We start from the raw sequence: 13,642 nt of genomic DNA, 5'->3' as shown, positions 1-13,642 counted from the left end.
AAAAAAATTAAGGACAAGAGATTCAGCATCAGCAGCCCAGTTGGTGAGGACAGACCATCCAGGGAGAACCTAGAAGAACCTGGTCCTTTAATAAGGTTTGAGTAAGTGGGTCAACTGTCATCTGTGACTGGGTTCAGCCTCCTCACCTCTCTAAGGAGAGTCCATTAGCTGCCGTAGCTCAGGATCAGTTTTTGGCAGCTCGAACTTGAAACTGTAGGTTCTTAAAGGTTGTCAGTGATTTCTTTTCTAGTGCAAAGCATACATTTTTTTTCCCGCCGCATTTTAGGTTGTACACATGCGGAGACCAGTGTGTATGTACATATAATATTAATATCTTTTCTCCTAAAATAAAGGAAAAAAGTGGGGTGGCTGGGTGGCTCAGTTGGTTAAGCGCCCAATGCTTGGTTTCCTCTCAGGTCATGATCTCACAGTTTCATGAGTTTGAGCCCCATGTTGGGCTCTGTGCTAGGCAGCACAGAGCCTACTTGGGATTTTCTCCCTCTCTCTGCCCCTCCCCTGCTCATGCTCTGTCTTCCCTCTCAAAATAAATAAATGAACATTTAAAAAATTGTTAAATAAGGGAAAAAAGTACCTTAAGGCTTTGTTTACTAACCACTTAATGTTAAAAGATTAAACAAAAAGATTCTCAAATCTGTATTTCATTTCTCAAACCCAGCAATTGCAGGGGGAAGAAACAGCTACCAGAAGATATACCTTAGCTAATTTATCTTGCCGTAACTAGATTAAGATTTTTGGAAGAGCCATAAGCTTTAAATCTTTGATTCTTTCAAACATATTTAAATATACTTAAGAATTAGAAACACAACTGAAAAGTCACACTCAATTTTTCTAAATTCCTTTTAATATACACATTTAGTACGGTACCACCAAAAGAAACAGAGATAAGAGTCTTTGGAAAGAACTGATGTTGACTGTTTCTCCATGACAGAGATTTTATTTTGAAAATATTCTTCATGGAAACACAAGGTTCTGATCAAAACAGTGGCAAAGCACTTTAATTTTCTCAATATACAGTCTAGCTCCCAGCACCAGAGAATGGAGCTCAGATGCCCTGGGCAGCCTTCTGTTTAAAGGACCCACATCATTCTCTATCCAGGGCAAGAAAGGTGCACACCATTTCAATTAGACACACACAGAATTGTGTGTGTGTGGAGGGGGGGAGGGTTGCCTTTCAAGATCTATGTATCATGTGACATAAAAAAGGAAACATAATAGTAGCTAGTTGTCTATTAACTAGCATGTGTTTTATAATAAACATGGAGAAAATGCCCAAATACGTTCTCAGTAAATTTGTCCAGAGACAAACTTTAAAGTTATTTTGCTGATCAATGGTTGGTAACTTAAGCTGTATGCAATCTCAAAAAAATGCAAATGGAAACAACAGTGTCCAACAACTCAGCTCTGGCTGCCTTACACTGTTTTTTTTTTTCCCTCCTTGCCCAGACTGTTGAAGTCAGACAGGTTGAGGTCACCTTCAAGAAAGCCCTTTGCCCTGCCAGGTTAAAGCCATGCCAGCAACCAAAGTAGAATCTGATATAAAAATAGGAGCCTAAGGAATCCAGGGAAAGCAAAACACATCGTAAGGCCAGCAGTGCACATGGCCAACAATGCAAAAGAGGTGATAGAAGCTTAAGGCTGTATCTAAACAAGCAATAGAATCAACCACTCCTATCGCATTAGTCACTTAAATTAATAAATCACCAAAACGGCCAGGTGTTAGGCTGAAAAACCAATGTATATAGATTATTTAGTGTTGCAGAGTCACAGGTAAAAGGCATTAATCTTCTACTTTTTTACATGTCTTAGTTTATACATAAAGGCCATGGTTTTTACTGAGATAAAATAATGGTTACCACCCTCCAAAAAAAAAAAAAAAAAAGATTGCAAGGTCGCCCATGCAGACTACTAAATATGAAATTAATAACATCTTAGTATCAATACAGGATACAAAAAATGAAATTAATTACTCTTATGTCATCTCAATTTGCAGGTACCCTAAAGTCAAACAAATTCATAGATAACAATAATTTTTAAAAAGGAAGAAGGAGGAGGAGGAAGAAGAGGAGGAGAAGATTGATATCAAAATAGTGCTACCAAACGCAGAAATAAAGTTAAGGGGTTTGCAGGAGTTGAAGCATTTTAGTTACAAAGGCATAATAATGTCTGTGAGGTAATAAAAATATTATCTGTATATTTAAAAAAATAAAGGAAGCAGCTGTCTAAACATTTTAGCTTTTTTCCAAAAAATGTTTATGCACTGTTCTGAGGATAGAAATAATCCAAACTGAAGCAATGTTTTAAACCATTAGAACACACACACACACACACACACACACACACACACACACACAATCACACACAATGGAGTGCCTTGTGCCCCTTCCTCCTTCCCCTTTTTGATTTGAGGCATTTCCTGTCAACTTGGCTATAAAAAGGAAATCCTGAAAGTGAGGGTCACAACAATTATCTGTCACTCCAACTGTACACGATAAAAGAAAAAAAAAACTCTTTATGGTTTTAATTACACAAAATGCTATGGGAATGCTATCTTTTATAAACCACCATTACAAATTAATGCCAACCCATTGTATACTAAAAATGTATCTACATTAAAATATACTTATAAAATAAAATTATAACAAAATAGCTCCAACAAAATAGCTCCATACTAGAATATGCACTTTTATTTAGCATATTTGTTTCATCTTTACATATCAGAACACCTTTGGGTTGCATAGTTGTAATCATGGCTCCTTTATAGTTTTCCATTCTGCATTTTCATCGTAACATTTCTATATGTCCCACATACTTCCAGTTATAATATCATTAAGAATTCCATCATATTCCACTTGAATAAGCTATTTATTCACTTGCTTACTTATCTCTATCCTGTCTTTTTACAGAATGGGTTTAAGGTGGAATCACTTTTGTTTCAGGTGGACAATTATGATTTTCATGATTCTTTTGTTGGACATTTAAGGTGTTTCTTTTTTTCTTCCCTTGTAACTAAACCTGCAACAAGCAACTTCATGTAATAAAGCTCCCTTCCTCAGTTGAATTATTTCTTTGGAATGAGTCAAAGGTTGTAAACAATTTTCTTAACAACTGCAATGCCTCAGTGCTTTATAAAATATTCATACCCATTTATAATAGGAGTGGTAAAGTAAAACCAAATATACAGTAATTATTTTAGGATTAACTCTGGAGGCAATTTTCTAAGTGCTCTTAATTTTTTCTTTTACTTTTTAGAATTAAATAAATAATGCATGCTTCCAGGTAAACTTCAAGCCTGTATCTGCCAGAGTCTAAAGTAAAATCAGTATTCCCCCCAACCCCTAAAACTCACTCCCTGATGTAAGCACTGTTAACAACCTGGTATATATCTTTTCGCACTTTTTATTTTATATATATAAGCATATATGTAGGATTTCTAAACCTTTCTTTCTTTTTACAACACAAAATCTCTCCTTATCTTCAAATATGAGATCATAATATGACTTCTCTGACATCTGTGAAGTCATGATAGAACTTCTGTAATATGATTCGATCTCATCAAGTAGCAGTTGATTCCAGTGATATATTCAACACCATCACAAGCACTGTACCGATTTTTGGTTAACTGCCACTGATGAATAATCCAAAACAAAGGATAATGCCCAAATTACTTCAAACACTGGTGTGTGTGTGTGTGTGTGTGTGCGCGTGCGTGCGTGTGTGTGTGTGTGCCAGAGTTACCTTCCTAATTATATTTAAGACCACTACTAAAAATGGGTTTGCATGCCCTACTAAAATGCCTATTACGGTGCGAGGGTGGCACAAGGAAGCGTTTAGGAAGGAAGCTAGTATGGCATCAGAAATGTGTCACCCACATGTGGACAATCAAGACCGTATAATACAAACATTTTGCCTCACAAAACAAAAAACAAATGTGACCTACAGTTCAAAAAGAAATGAGAGACACAGACTTAAAAGTCGACAAAAGTTCATGAGACTTGCCGGGAAGAAGCTAGCAAAAATCTTGGGAATAGTGGTTTCTCTAAAGGGTGTAACTGGATTCCTAATTTGATTAGGCCATAACATACACTCTGTAAAGGAACATCATGTTTGTTATCTTGGTATCAGTGTGACTCTTTCTGGTGCAGGTCCCAGGAATGCCCACATGGAAGTCCCATGTGTCTCCTGTCATCAGCTATACAATCAAGGCAGAACCGCCACCCAAATTAAACCACCCCTCCTGCATTTGCTGTCCCATCAGTATTTTCTTTAACAATCCTTAGCGCTAGCTGGTATTTTTGTGTTTACTTATTTAATATATGTCCTCCTCCACAAGAATGTAAGCTTAAGAAAGTAAGGGCATTGTCTCATTAAACCTCCATTCATGTCAAGGAATATTAATTGAGCTCCTACATATGCTGGACAAAGGGGATCGAGCAGTGACCGAAACAGGCAAAAATGTGTGCCCTGGTAGAGTTTACATTCCACAAAGGAGAGACAGATAGTCCACGCCAAGAGTAAAATTTATAGTGTATTAGAAGGTAATGTGTGTTGTGGGGAAAAACAAAGCAAGGAGTACAGAGAGTGCCAGGCTGAGAGTGGAGGCGTGTAGCCTCAATTTCCACACCATCCCCGGCACCTAAAAGAACATGCAGCCAGTTAATAAACACGGGCTCATGGGATAGGGTCAGATTGACAAAAGCCAAACAGCATATCCAATTCCCTGGAAACAGCGATTGGTTCTGAGATGTGCAGCTAACAAGATCAGAGTCATTCAGATGCAAGAGACATGAAAGCAGGCAAGACCACGGTCTTTGGAGTTGCCTCACAGGGTATGGAGCCACTACAGCCAATCTGTAGTCATGAAAATAAACCATCTAGGTAGGAAGACAGAGCCCAGGACAGCAGAATAACCAGCCCCGGTTACATCATTTGATTAGTTCAAATGATAGCTGAAGATTTGCCCTTGGACCAGGCTATTCAGTTACATAGGGCCGTAAGAGCCTCTGTATCAACTAGATCAGCATTCCATGTGGGGCAAAATAACTCCTGCTTTGGTTTCACTACCAGCAGTTTTCTTACAGACCATTTCCTCATTTGGAAAGTTAAAGTTACTGATGTGGTGCTGTTTAATCCACTGTGAGCTGGGGTTCCTATTACTTGCAATCCATTGAGTGTACTGATGTGCATTCCCATGTATTATACAAATCTAAGCCAAATGCCCATCCCAGAACCTCATGCTCATCAGTATGACCTCGTTTGGGTTTAGAATATTTCCTCTACTTCCCATTCCCAGCCTCAACTCTCCATCAGTCCATAGCTCATCTCTTTCACAAAGCTTCACCCATTAATACATTCATTATCCATTCAGTCATTAAATCCAACATATGTTTCGCGGGCACCGATAGGCACCGAGAATAAGAAGACTCGTAAGACACAGTCCTTGTTCTCAAAGATACCTCAAAAAGGAAGGGAAATACTGAACAACAGCTGCAAAAGCAAATGCAGGCTAATTATTGCTTGATCAGAATGATGTATAGGAGACAATGGCAGTGTGAAGGGTAAAGGGATCAAATATATGTATTTTAGATGGCTCACAACTTGTTTCACTTTCTCTGAGCCCACTGATGGTTATCAATTTATTGTCCTATATATACATGGTCCCCAACATGGGAGTCCTTTCTTCCCTAAAAGTTCCTATGGTTCTTGAGGGCAGGAACTGTGTCCAATCCTTCTTTTCTTCCTGCCCAACTTTCCAGCATATAATACAGAATTACCTCCAATAAATGTTTATTAATTCAAGTATGGGTGTTTTGTACTCAAAATTTTGTAAAGGACCATAGATGCCATTTATAGCCCTAGTTAAGTTTCATTGCTTTCTGACAGACTACTAATGTCCTCTAACCTGTTTTGACAGCTGAAAGCTTATCAGAATCACTCGTCCTAAACTCCATCAGCACAGGCACCTCTTCCCATGGCATCTCCACGTGGCTTCGAACTCGGTCTCCTCTTTGTGGGTTCAAATAATTCTCTCAGGAACCAGGGAGATAATTACTTTAGAGCGTTTCACTTTTGGGCACTGTACACAGGAGCCACTATACTGTGGCAGTGAATTAGAGAATTTCTACTGCCACAATACTCCTTAATCAGGCTGCTCTCAAATTAGAAAAAAAAAAAAAACTTTTTAGAGAATGATGAACTAAGTGGAACTAACTACAGCTTTTAGTACTTACAATGGAGCAAACAACAATTAACCAAAAAATGAAGGGTGGGGGCACGGGAGGGCACAGCATGTTCCTGAACAAAATTTTATGCATCCTTAAGAGCTGATACGATTCAAAGGAGAAAAGAAAATGTTTTTCTCATATGGTGACTAGTGAATCTAGTTTGTATTGAAGTGTTTTTCCATATGCTAGTTTCATGTATCAGATCATAAAATTTAAATATTTTATTATCTTTTTTAATGTTTATTTATTTATTTATGAGTGAGAGAGAGACAGAATCCAAAACAGGCTCCAGGCTCTGAGCCGTCCATACAGAGCCTAACCACAGGGCTCGAACTTGTGAACTGTGAGATCATGACCTGAGCTGAAGTCAGACACTTAATAGACCGAGCCACCTAGGCGCCCCAAAATTTAAATATTTTGAAAATCCTTTTCCAAATCTATGTGGTCATTTACAGGCTTCTCCTTATAAGCCTGATAAATCAACTTGCTAACCATACTGCCCAAATCTCATCCACTATTTCAAAATGTTTTATCAAAATGTTGGTACTTTAGTACTATTACTGCTATAGTCAAAATGCATTATACATGAAGGAGGCTATCGGAGGCTGCTCTAGAAACAAAATCCACACTTATAATGTGGCCTCTAAACAAGTCCATTCTGAAGCTCCGGGGTAGGAAAGGGTAAGCAGCATGGAAAACATATCCTTGACTTTTCCCCATTCTCATTGCACTAACTTTTTGTGTTCTCCTCCCTTACTTCCTGGCTCCACCCTTTCCCACCTTCCTTCCCATGCTTCCCCTGTTCCATGAGATAATTTGGGCAGCTGCGGACTGCCCAGAGCCTAGTGTGAGGGATGACACAAGCTCAGGAACTCTTTGTTCTTCAGACCTCCAAGGGATCCCAACCAGCCCAGCTGTGGCTGTGTCCTCTTAAGAAAGGAGGAAGGGCTGGTCACTTTCTCGTTGCAGTAACTACTCTTACTCCAGTTCATTCTCTCATATTTTTTTCTAGCATGGCCCTGTTCCCAACCTACACGTCTGCCAGCACAGGGTGGGAGAGGAGGACTGTGTGCAGAGCTCCAGGCCCTACTTGAGCAGGTCACTTTGACTTCTTGGGTCTCAGATGCTCCAAGTGTTCGTTAGGTCCCCTGCGGCTCAATATTTTTGTTCTCATTTGTTATATACTCCTACTCTGCTTGTATTGCTTATTTGTTTTATTCTTTCTCTCTTCTGCTCCGGGAGGGCAGGGACAATGTCTGTATCCTATTCTGGACCTGGCAGGCACCTAGGAAGCGTTCTGTAAGTATAAGGAGAATGAATGTAATCGATAAGAAAATATTTCAATATTTGAAGAGCAAGCCTATTAAAACAATAGGGGGAACAAAGTCAGTGATCTGCTTTTTTAGTTCAGCAGTCACTACGTGACCTACGGGATGCCACCATCTTTGAGCTTCCATCCAATATGGGGTAGATGGAAGCAGTGGTTCTCAAAGAGGAAGTGGAGTGGTGACGGCAGTAAGGTCATAACACCCACTTCCAACAAGTACTTTAAAAAAGTAAGTGAGCTTATAAAAAGTACTATATTAGAGTAGGATTCTAAGCATTTTTTTTTTGAGCGAAACATCTCCTCAAGTAATTCTGAAGCATTAATGGCTATCAACACATCACCTCAACTAAGAACCATCAACTTAGATGATCACTGAGACCCCTTCATCTTCAGCAATACGTAATTCTAAAACACAAACTGAATTTTACCAAATCGCTACTAATTTTTCCAGGTATTCTTCAGTATTATAATTTTCCATCCACATGTTAACTAGATGTTATAATTTTTTATTCCCTACACATAGCTAATTTAATGATTTATTTCATTAAGGGCTAAGTTTTGGTCTCTAATGCTACTACATTCTAGGAGTATATTTTGTGAATTTTAATGATGAAAATAATAAATACATTATATATGGCAAGGAATAGAGAGAGAAGCCCATCCCTTCCATCTAAACCTTGGCACTATTGATATTGTGGGCTGGATAATTCTTTGTCATGGGAAATTGTCCTGTACATTAAAGGATATTTAGTAGTACCCCTGACCTCTGCTCACTAGATATCAGTACCTGATCCCTACCCCTAGCTGTGACAGTAAAAAATGTCTCCAGACACTGCCAACATCCCTTATCCCCCAAACTCTTGATACATTGGGAACCACTAGGATAATAACACTATAACAATTTAATTATCTAGAACCCGAGAATACAAAAGAATTGTTAAACATAAGGTAGGGCGAGGGAACCGGAAGGCAATTACTTAAGGGAAAGAGCTACTTACCTGAAAAAATATTCACTCATTTGTTAGTAGCTGAAAGACCTTTATGAATAATGAGACCTGAGTTTTATCAAAATGGGCATCTCTTTTCTAATTTGTACATAAAGCATATGCAGGTGGAAAACCTCAAACGTGAGGAAATGTGTGTTCTAAGACTATGAAGGAATTCTAAATAACATCCCTTGAGCATTTCCCAAACTTTCCTTTTGGAAAACGGGTCACCCTCATTCAAAAACTCATCGTAGATCTCATGATTAGAGGCCACGTCTAGAATAGATTAAAACAGGCTTACTTTGCTTCAAACTTTTCTCTTTGGGATCTAAATTATAGCTTTTTGCTGTCAACATGAATAAATCTAACCAGATAATTAGCACATCTACAATGACCGTTTTACATGTAGACATTACCTACTGTAATGATTTATACATGTTTACAGCTCTTTTCACAGTCCTCTTAACTGGTTCTGAATTCCAATGTAAAGTGTAAAAAGACAAACACTTGAATTCTACAAGTCTAACGCTGGATCTTTCACTTGGATGGACCATACGCAGCACCCTATGAACATTAGATAAACTTCTGTGTAATCATAAGACCTCAAAAAAGGTTTCTTGTCATCGAGTTTTCCTTTGTAACAGATTTTAAAACAGGCAAAGTTTTTTCTTTTTTCATTAAGGAATATTATGTCTTTCAAGAAAGTATGTCACGTAGAGAGACACATTGGGCACTTAACCTTTAAAAAAATAATAAATTTATACATTTTAAAGATATTTTCACACAGTAGCACGAGAAGAATTTCCAAACTTTGTCAAGAATTACCAACCTCATTAAGATGTGGGTAATTTATTCAAATAAAATTCAACTCATTTCAATTAAAGTAACCTTTAAGTCATTTTTAATTCTATCTGTGTCTCATTCACAGTGGAAGATAAGAGTTAACCAGTACTTATAGGCCAGAATGTTTGCTTATACAGTTAAATATAGGTATTATATATATGCAAATTTTTAACTTTATTATTCATCTAGAGTCTAATATAGTCCATATTTCTCCAAGTGCCTATTCTGTTCATTTTACTGTTCCTTCAGAGCTGCATGAAAAAGCTAAGGAGGAATAAAAAAAAAAAAAAAAGATGAATGAACTGTTTTCATTACAGTCTAGGTTTTGGTAAGCCAGTTCATTTGTTTTTGTTTTTGGTTTTGGTTTTGGGTTTTTTTCTTTTTTTCTTTTTTTTGGCTTTAAGCTAACCTCAAAAAAAAATCAGGAGGTAATTAGGAGAATATATATTTGCTTTTTGTTTTTTTTAATGTTCATTTATTTTTTAGAGAGAGAGAGTGAACAGGGTAGGGGCAGAGAGAGAGAGGGAGACACAGAATCTGAAGCAGGCTCCAGGCTCTGAGCTGTCAGCACGGAGCCCCACGCGGGCCGAACCCATGAACTGTGAGATCATGACCCGAGTCAAAGTCAGACACTTAACCGACTGAGCCACCCAGACGCCCCTAAGAATATATATTTGCTCTTTAAAGACAGACTCCCCCATGTCCCCATTATTTCCATAGATTCTGGTGACAGTGTCATTTTATTTAAAGGTTTTAGTCACAGGCTTGTTTTTCTGAGGGTTTCAGCGAGATTACTCCGCTTCTGTTTCCCAATTACTATTTCTAAATATAGGATAGTTTTTCTGAAGATTATTTATTATTGCAAACATATGCAAAAATTTCCATTTATGCATAGGTGACTACCACTGATAAAGTAAACTATTATAAATTTATAACTTAAGAGACTTAAAATTGTAGCTGAAGTTAGTTAATGACTCATAGTGAAACTGTACTAAGCTATTTAATGTGTCCTTCACGGTCCCTTCTATAACACAAATCTGCAGCCAAGCCACTGTAGAAATGTTTTGAAGTTAAATAAGAATGCATGAAGTAAGGATATATTTAAAACACTAAGAGCTTCTTTAGAAAAATTTTAATATTTGCACAATTGGATACAATATAATTCTGGGAACGTATAACGTTCATATTGAAATCTCACTGGTTCAGAGGTGGTAGCAAATGAAATAATACATAATGATAAAAAAGGAAAGATTTATACATCACTACCTTCTTCGTTTTCTCTTATCTGTTCGTTTTAATGAAGTTTGGCTGCCATCTGTCAATGATACTGGCAAGTGACAAGTTCCTTGATCCTCCTTACTCCTTAATCTTCTCTTAAAGTTACAATGGGATTTATTCCAGATAATTAATACTATCTATTTTAACACAGTGCCTAACACAGAGTCAGTTCAAGAGCTTCCATTTGATAATGAAGAACCGAAGGCACAGAGCAAAACTAATCATCAGCACACTCATTTACCATGTCCTGCGTAATTATTATATGGCCATCATGAATTGGCTTCATAATACAAATCACTGCTTAACCAGAATAACGTCAGCAGATTGATATAAGGTGACTGAAGCTGGCCCAAAAATCCTTTTAAGAACCATAGAGTTTGACTATGTATGTAGCATACTGGCCAAGTACCTGGGTTGCCAGGAAGGGAAACCCACCGGGTGACCCAGCAGAAAAGGGTCAACCATGAAAGCCCCCACATACATAGCCAGAAGTGAGCAGAAAATTCAAAACACAACATACATAACAGAAGCTTCTACAGTCTTCATTCTCTGTTGTTCCGTGCAGGAATATTGGTCTTGGCAATTGACCTAAATCTCAGATACTGAAGGTCTACTGCATACTGTTTTAGTCATTTTTTAAGTAAAACCATGACGGTAGTTTCGTTTGATTGGTTTTTCATGCCTTATCATAATGTTTTGATTATAGCTCCTTTTGTTTGAATAGTTCAGCTGTTTTTACTTTTATCTCCATCACTTCAGGAGTAAAAGCACACTGCTGATGAAAGTGATTGGACCAGGAATCAGACAACCAGCTCTTAAAGGGATCGTGGCTCACCCAGAGTTAACTGTGGGCCAGGGCACATCCCTGCTGGGCTTTCTCAGCAGGGACAGGCCATTGCAATGAATGATTCCCGAGGTTCCTCTCAGTTCCAAAAAATCTAGGATCCTAGTGTTCCCCCTAGAAGTCTTAGAATCAGCACAAGCCAGTAAATCTCATAGTTCCTTCTATGCCACCCTCACAGGAAGGTGCTCCACCAGACAGACTCAAGAGTCCCTAAGGTGCAAGCCGAAGTCATTCAGTACCACAGAGTCTCAGAGTCCCTTCTAACCGGGACTGAGGCAAAGAAATCTTCATTCACAATCACCCATTAACTGGCTGTCAATACCTAGACCTAGAAGGGATCTTTTATTGTTCTTTAAGAAAGTCTCCATAGCAGAATTTTATAGTCTTGTTCTTTTTATCTCTGAAATGCTAGAGAACAGAGGCTGTTCTTTTAATCTTAAAAAATTGTTTTAATGTTTATTTATTTTTTGAGAGAGAGAGACAGAGAAGACAGAGTGGGAGTGGGGAAGGGACAGGGAGAGAGGGAGACACAGAATCTGAAGCAGGCTCCAGGCTCTGAATTGTCAGCACAGAGCCCGACATGGGCTTGAACTCACAGACCGTGAGATGATGACCCGAACCAGTCGGACACTCAACCAAGTGAGCCACCTAGGTTCTCCAGCCACCCAGGGACCCCCTACTTTTTTTTTTATCTTAATACCCCATTGCAACAAATATGTGCTAAGCATCAATAAATGACACTGAGCAAATGATTCACAATCTCTATTACAAAATGTCTAACCTCTTTTCATCAAGTCAGAAGCATTAGTAGGTAGAGACACATTTATTCTACTGCCTCTCATTATCATCAAGGACTAGCACCCTGCACATTCCCCAAGATACTTTAAAAGGCATTCTTGCAAGACACTTTAACTGAATACCTCTATGTGCCCAGCTCCATGCTTGGCACTAGGTTTGTAAAGCTGATTAAATGCTCTTTGCCCTCCAGGAACAGAGTCTGCTAAGGAGGAGGAAAAAAAGTAAAGTAAAAAGACAAATAACAGACTAAGACACCGAGAGAGACAAATAATTTGGGTCACAAGGACACATAAGCTAAAATATTATCAACTTTATTTAACAAACTAATAAAATTAGTGCACATCCATATTAAATAAACATTTCAAGCTGTGAAGTCAAACTACCCGTATAAACACCGTGTATCCAGAAGATGTGAACCATAATAACATTATAAAACATGTTTAGTCAGAAAACCTGCTTGAATAAAAGATTGGCAAAACCACATATCTTGGCTGAGGTCTTCCTGACACATAAAGAACAAAGATCAGATCAAAAACATAAACTGTGAATGACAATCTGTGCCAGGGAAAAGGCATTAGGGTTACCATAGTGATCAAACAATTTTTGTCACTACTTTTTAAGCTCATATTTTAAATCACTTTATGCTGCAAAAAATAGTATTTCATGTAGAGGTCTTAAATATTACCCCAGACCATACTGTATATCTACTTCCCCAAAAGGAATGTATCTTTGAGAAATTCTAAGTTCTTTCCATACTAAGAATATCATTGTTTCTATCACTGTTCATGGACGATGTGATGGTAAAAGAAAAGAGAAAATAAGGGGTGGGGGGCTGGGGGGGGGGGCATTGAACTAAAAAAGTATCTCAATCTTACCAAATCATTTAAGAGATAGGATTTTACTTTAAACTACCTCAAAAGTCCTTACCAGAATTCATCATCACGCATCACAAACAGAATCATCTAAAAGGCCAACACAGTGAACAAACTGTATACACGTTCTTATCTATAAATGTATATACATATATATGTAGTTTATATATAAAATATCTCTCCCGGGGCGCCTGGGTGGCTCAGTCGGTTGAGCGTCTGACTTCAGCCCGGGTCACGATCTCGCGGTCTGTGAGTTCGAGCCCCGCGTCAGGCTCTGGGCTGATGGCTCAGAGCCTGGAGCCTGCTTCCGATTCTGTGTCTCCCCCTCTCTCTGCCCCTCCCCCGTTCATGCTCTGTTTCTCTCTGTCTCAAGAATAAATAAACGTTAAAAAAAAAAATCTCTCCCTTCTATAAGTATATATATATACATATATATATATATGTATATATAT

General features: G+C 38.2%; 1 protein-coding gene and 1 long non-coding RNA gene across 4 annotated transcripts in view; both read right to left on the bottom strand.

The window, feature by feature from the left end:
• Positions 1-13,642, bottom strand: part of PPP3CA (protein phosphatase 3 catalytic subunit alpha) — a 324,510-nt gene that overhangs the window by 268,054 nt on the left and 42,814 nt on the right. The window lies entirely within an intron of this gene.
• Positions 13,583-13,642, bottom strand: part of LOC106984707 (uncharacterized) — a 39,620-nt gene continuing 39,560 nt past the window's right edge. The window contains exon 4 of the long non-coding RNA XR_003420851.2: positions 13,583-13,598. This is a non-coding gene — a long non-coding RNA (uncharacterized LOC106984707). The remainder of the gene's footprint in view (positions 13,599-13,642) is intronic.

Source organism: Acinonyx jubatus, chromosome B1, assembly GCF_027475565.1.
Source record: "Acinonyx jubatus isolate Ajub_Pintada_27869175 chromosome B1, VMU_Ajub_asm_v1.0, whole genome shotgun sequence".
Lineage (NCBI taxonomy): Eukaryota > Metazoa > Chordata > Mammalia > Carnivora > Felidae > Acinonyx > Acinonyx jubatus.
Note: the sequence above shows the minus strand (reverse complement) of the source record. Positions and strands in the feature narration are given on the sequence as shown.